Raw genomic sequence first — 5,473 nt, forward strand, 5'->3', positions numbered from 1 at the left:
TTCACCTATGGTTGTGTTGCTAGGATTTAGGATTCCCATCCCCTGAGCTTGGCATGCTGAAGACAGCCTTCTTGTACCCCAACCAGGCTGAACCTTCCACACTTCTCAGGTCTTCAAGCCCCCCGCCAGTTGCGGGGGCTTATTAGTATCTTGGGTTCTTGGAGATAGTGGGCACAGAAGAGAGTTTGGATGGATTGAACAAAGACACCATCAGGCATAACATCTGCTGGGTGGTTACCAAGAGAACAAATAACTACTGCCCTCTGCCAACAAAGAGAGTAAGTTCTCAATGCAAGTGTCCTGTGGTGGTCAGTCAAATGTCAGTGGATGGTCTGCAAGTGTTGGTGAAGCTCTGTTTGGTCTCTGCCGCTGAACCCAGATGGTTCTCAGCCTGAGCCTGGGTCGTCTAATGATACTGACTCTTTGGTTCCTCTAGGTTCAGATACTCCCCTTGGCCCAACTCCCCAGGCAGGGAAATATAGTTCCCTCCAGGTAACTCATCTGTAAAATGAAAGTACCGTTACTTATCTCAATCTTATTGTGTAGTTGTTAAAAGCTACACACGTAAAGGACGTGAAGCTTTTGAGCTCACTCACATTCATTGTTTTTATTACCTTCATCTGGTTTATTACCTAGGCCAAACTCAGACTCTGTCTCCTCCAGAGTGTGTATGGTGGACAGACTCTAGGATGACCCCTCATGGTCCCCCTCTTGGGGTTCATGACCTTGTGTAATCTCTTTCCTTTGAATGTGGCAGGATCTGTGACATTCTTCTAATCAGTAGAATATGGCAAAGGTGAGGAGATGTCACTTCCTTGACTGTATTATGTTATGTTTAGTTTTTAGCTAAATTTGAAACAATAGAGAAACATGATTTTGACACATTCAGGATATTTAACGAGCCAAGTGTTTTAAACTTGTTACAGCAAGTTTAAAAAGATAGTGATTGTCATACGACCCAGCAATCCCACTACTGGGCATATACCCTGAGAAAACCATAATTCAAAAAGAGTCATGAACCAAAATGTTGATTGCAGCTCTATTTACAATAGCCAGGACATGGAAACAACCTAAATGTCCATCAACAGATGAACGGATAAAGAAGGTGTGGCACATATATACAATGGAATATTACTCAGCCATAAAAGGAAACGAAATTGAGTCATTTGTAGTGAGGTGGATGGACCTAGAGTCTGTCATACAGAGTGAAGTAAGTCAGAAAGAGGAAAACAAATACCATATGCTAACACATATATATGGAATCTAAAAAACAACAACAACAAAATGGTCATGAAGAACCTAGGGGCAAGATGGGAATAAAGACGCAGACCTACTAGAGAATAGACTTGAGGATATGGGGAGGGGGAAGGGTAAGCTAACCTGCCGACATTTTGATCTTGGACTTCCATTCTCCAGAACCGTGAGAAAATAAATTTCCACTGCTTAAGCCCTACAGTCTGTGATATTTTGTTATGGCAGCCCTAGCAAACTATGTACTGTACGTATACTACATATAGTAGAGTATTGTTTTGTGAAATTTTAGTTTCAGTTGTGTGTATGTGCACTGGGTCTCAATGCAAGATGCATTTCTTATTATGGGTTGTAGGTCAAAATGTTTGAAAAACATTGAGCTGGAAGAAATGAAGGATTTTGCCTCCCAGTTCTGATATAAGCCAATTGAACTAAAACCTTATACTAGGCAAACCTGGAGAAACCGTAGCTCCACTTTTCCTGGGTAGGGCGCTAAGGAGAAGAAATGGGTTCCTTATGAAAATGACTCTAGAACAGTGTTCTGGAGTGGAGTCTGTGGACAGAATTTACAGGGGTGTGAACTTGGATAGGAAGAAGGTACATGTTTATTTTCACTAATGCCTACCTGAAAATTACCATTTCCTTCCACTGTAAATAGAAGTAACAGATTTTGGTAATATTAACAGTACTTGTAACTTTGTCACCAATTAAAATCACGTATATTTTCATATCACATTACACAAACTCTATCTCAAAACACAAATTGCAACCATTCCTATATTGAAAGTATATTAGTTTGTTATTTAATATATTAATAAAGGAGCACATGTATTACGATGCACAAATTTGTTTTTTTAAATATATTTTGATAATAACCATGTTTGTATATAATTTCTTTCCCCAGGATCCCTAGGTATTTATGCATTTAAGAACATTTTTCTAAGAAGGGTCCATAGGCTTCACAAGACTGTCAAAGGGGGTCTGTGACAGATAACGGGTTAAGAAAATCTCTACAGGTATATTTTTATAGACCCAGGTCCTGCCTCTGTTACATTTCATCTGAGTCCTTTCTTATCTGTTTCTTTCCACTATCACTGTTTTGGTTATAACCAAGACTCTCCTTCTGACCAGTTTCTTTTAACTGAGGACTTCTTTGGTTCTGACTTTGACTTGACATCTTCCCAAAAGCTGCCTCTGTGTTTACACCTCTGCTCTTGCAGTGCAGCCCAAGGATAGTGGCCCTACCCTGACCCTCGGCCCAGGAAACTGACCCACAGGGTTACAACTTCTGGACTGCTGAGGACCAGTGGGAAGAAGGTGTCTTGGCCACCGAAGGAGCTTGTGGCCATTAGAAAACCAGCTAATAACATCAGCAGCACAGAATGGGAAACCTTCAGTCCCAGGCCCTGTGGACCTGTTCCTGCCTCCTGAGGGTGTTTGACTTACTTTTGTGACTTCCCTCACTGCTTCATTTCTTATTTAGACTTCCAGCCCATGACCTGAATTTGTAGCCCCATACAAGGCCCTCCAGACCCAAGAGGTCCACATTTCCATTGCCCGCCATCAGTGGCCATATGGAGCACGTCCATTCCCCACAGCGTGGAGTCTGCCAATTCACAATAACTGGGATCTTCACTCCCTTTGTCTTCCACAAGCACACAGCACTCCCATTTTGGTTCACCCACCTGACCAACACTGGGGGGAATTCCACACTCCCACAAAGAAAAGAATGATACCTTCCAGGGGTGGACAAGGACCATACTAAATCTCCTTCCCTCCACCCGCTTTGTGGGAGAGATCATCCACCTTGTGCTGCGGGGCCCTACTTGGCCATCATGTCAGTAGCACACTCTGACCTCTAGAGGGAGCCCCGTGAATGACGAAGAGGAGCAGCTGTGAGTCTTCAGGGAATGGGGGGCTGGAACCTTGAATCACCAGCTGTCCTGGGGAATGGGGCTCATGTCTGGGCCACATATCCTAAGTTCACTGATGACCTTTAGTGTCCTTTGGGCAGGAATGCCCTACTTAATTTACTTTGTCTGTTCTGGCTCCCCACCCATCTCTGCCCACTGCCAACATTTATCTATTTGGGGGTCATGATTCTTTTTTTTAAAAATCACTTTCATTTTTATTTATAATCAGAAAACAATTAGGAATTAAAGTGGGAAGGTATCTACAAACAACAAATGCTGGAGAGGGTGTGGAGAAAAGGGAACCCTCCTACACTGTCAGTGGGAATGTAAATTGATACAGCAACTATGGAGAACACTATGGAGGTTCGTTAAAAAACTAAAAATAGAACTACCATATGAATCAGCGATCCCACTCCTGGGTATATATTCCAAGAAAAACACGGTTTGAAAGGATACACGCACCCCAGTGTTCATTGCAGCACTGTTTACAATAGCTAAGGCACGTAAGCAACCTAAACGTCCATCGACAGAGGAATGGATAAAGAAGACGTACATATACACAATGGAATATTACTCAGCCATTAAAAAGAATGAAATAATGCCACTTGCAGCAAGATGGATGGACCTGGAGATGATCATACTGAGTAAAGTAAGTCAGACAAAGACAAATATATGATATTGCTTATATGTGGAATCTTAAAAAAATGATACAGATGAACTTATTTACAAAACAGAAACAGACTTACAGACTTAGAGAATGAACTTATGGTTACTGGGGGTGGGGGGAGGGATAGATTGGGAGTTTGGGACTGACATGTACACACTGCTATATTTAAAATAGATAGCGGTCGGGCCCGGCCTGGCGCTTCACTCACGCTGCAGACCCTGCCTTGAGTGCGCAGCTCTCCGGCCCGCGTGAACGCTTCCCCCAGACACCACCACCCTTTGGAATGGCCAGCAGGGGACCTGCCTATGGCCTGAGCCGGGAGGTGCAGCAGAAGATTGAGAAACAATACGATGCAGACCTGGAGCAGATCCTGATCCAATGGACCACCGCCCAGTGCCGCAAGGATGTGGGCCGGCCCCAGCCTGGGCGCGAGAACTTCCAGAACTGGCTCAAGGATGGCACGATGCTGTGTGAGCTCATTAATGGGCTGTACCCCGAGGGGCAGGCCCCAGTGAGGAAGATCCAGTCCTCCGCCATGGCCTTCAAGCAGATGGAGCAGATCTCCCAGTTCCTGCAAGCAGCCGAGCGCTACGGCATCAACTCCACTGACATCTTCCAGACTGTGGACCTCTGGGAAGGAAAGAACATGGCCTGTGTGCAGCGGACACTGCTGAACCTGGGTGGGCTGGCGGTAGCCCAGAGCAATGGGCTCTTCTCTGGAGATCCCAACTGGTTTCCCAAGAAATCCAAGGAGAACCCTCGGAACTTCTCAGGCGACCAGCTGCAGGAGGGCAAGAATGTGATTGGGTTACAGATGGGGACCAACCGCGGGGCATCTCAGGCAGGCATGACCGGCTACGGGATGCCATGCCAGATCCTCTGATCCCACCCACAGCCCTGCCCCTGCCTGCCATGAATGGTTAATATATATATATATATGTGTGTGTGTGTGTGTGTATATATATATATTTTAGCAGTGACATTCCCTGAGAGCCCCTGGAGATCTCACACTCCCTTCTGCCAGAGTTGGGGCCTGGCCTGTCTCCTCTGAGGGTGCCTGACAGTGGCCTCCCCACCGTGCTTACTAATACATTCCCTTCTCCAAATCCACCAAAATTGGACCAACTGGCCTCTTTTCCCCAGGACCAAAATTAGGGGAGCATCACCCCCTCTCCCCACCATACCTCTTCTCTTTCTCTCTGGCCTCTCTTCCCCTGAGCCCTGTGCCCTAATCCATTCCTTGACTGGGAGTCAGGGATGCTGCCTAATGGCCTTCTCCCCACAAGTACGCCTGGCCCACAGCTGTGGCTGCAGGGACTTAATTTATAGGGAGGGGTCTGTGGCGGCTGCTCCCCCAGCCCCAGCTGGACTGCACTCACCAAGCTTCTGAGGCAGCCTGCCCTGGCAGAGGCCTTCAGGCTTCTCATTTTCCATTCCCCTCTCTGTGGCTAAGGGGTGGGGGTGAGGGGACTGGGGAGGGAAGGCTGCCCTCCATGGGCTGGAGCTTGAAGAATCTGAGTTTGCTGATTTAAATAAAGAATCTCTGTCTTTTAAAAAAAAATTAAATTAAATTAAAAAATAAAATAGATAACCAACAAGGACCTAGTGTAAAATAAATAAATAAATCATAAAAAAGGAAGAA

The 5,473-nt window shown here is 45.6% G+C and overlaps 1 pseudogene; it reads left to right on the forward strand.

Annotated features, from left to right (window-relative positions):
- The first annotated feature begins 4,099 nt into the window (after positions 1 to 4,099).
- On the forward strand, positions 4,100 to 4,746 carry LOC111183410 (transgelin-2 pseudogene; annotated as a pseudogene).
- Positions 4,747 to 5,473: the final 727 nt, after the last annotated feature.

Source organism: Delphinapterus leucas, chromosome 8 (genome assembly GCF_059928025.1).
Source record: "Delphinapterus leucas isolate spDelLeu-1000000601 "Yukka" chromosome 8, BTC_Dleu_Yukka2, whole genome shotgun sequence".
NCBI classification, from domain to species: Eukaryota; Metazoa; Chordata; class Mammalia; order Artiodactyla; family Monodontidae; genus Delphinapterus; species Delphinapterus leucas.